Genomic DNA, 872 nt, shown 5'->3' with positions numbered 1-872 from the left:
CATGGAACCTGGCCGTGAATGTTCTTTTTTAAACTAGGGGATGATTATTAGCACTTCCATCTTTTCTCACATGCCTCATGGAAAAGCAAATGATTGACTCTACAGGGTTTCTCATTTAAACAAAGAGTTTGAGAGACTCATTTTATGTAAAATAAAATAACACTAATGACTATGTATTCACAAACATATATACATAGTCTAAAGAAAAATAACCTAATTGTATGAACTTACCAACGTGAGACACTTACATGGGAATTAGGGAAGGTTCTTTGTGTTAGGGTGCTTGAACTGATATTTGAAAGGGTGAGTAAATTAATTAGGGAAAGAGGAGAAAGCACTTTCCAGGGGTTGGAAACAACATATCAAAGGCCTTGTGGTGGGAGGAAACATATATTTGAGAAACTAAATAGAGGCCATTATGATTGCAATCAGGAAAGGTGGCACAGGACAGGAAGCCATGGGACTGGGAGGTGGGTAAGGCAGCCTTGCAGGGAATGGCAGGACATGGTAAGGAAGCAATAAGAAATCACTAAGAATTAAGGACACAATAATGTGTGCTTTTTAGAAAGGTCACTCTGGCTTCAGTGTAGAGAATATACCATAGAAGGGACAAGGGTATGTGGGAAATTCAAACTAGTTGAGAGATAATGGGTTGAACTAAAGTAGTGGTGGTAGAGACGGAGGAAAGTGGATGTACTTAAGAGATTTTTAGAAAACAAAATGAAGAAGACTTGCATAGTCAATTTGCATTGACTATGGGGTTGAGGGAGAAGAGGATGCGAAAGATGACAGTTCAGATATGTGATTAGTCACTGAGGTGGGGGATGCTCAAGGAAGAACAACTTACATGCTCTATTGTGGACATGCTGAGT

The sequence above is a fragment of the Carlito syrichta genome, unplaced genomic scaffold (assembly GCF_000164805.1).
Source record: "Carlito syrichta isolate Samal-C Ts95f unplaced genomic scaffold, Tarsius_syrichta-2.0.1 Scaffold143183, whole genome shotgun sequence".
NCBI classification, from domain to species: domain Eukaryota; kingdom Metazoa; phylum Chordata; class Mammalia; order Primates; family Tarsiidae; genus Carlito; species Carlito syrichta.
This window is presented reverse-complemented; position numbering follows the sequence as displayed.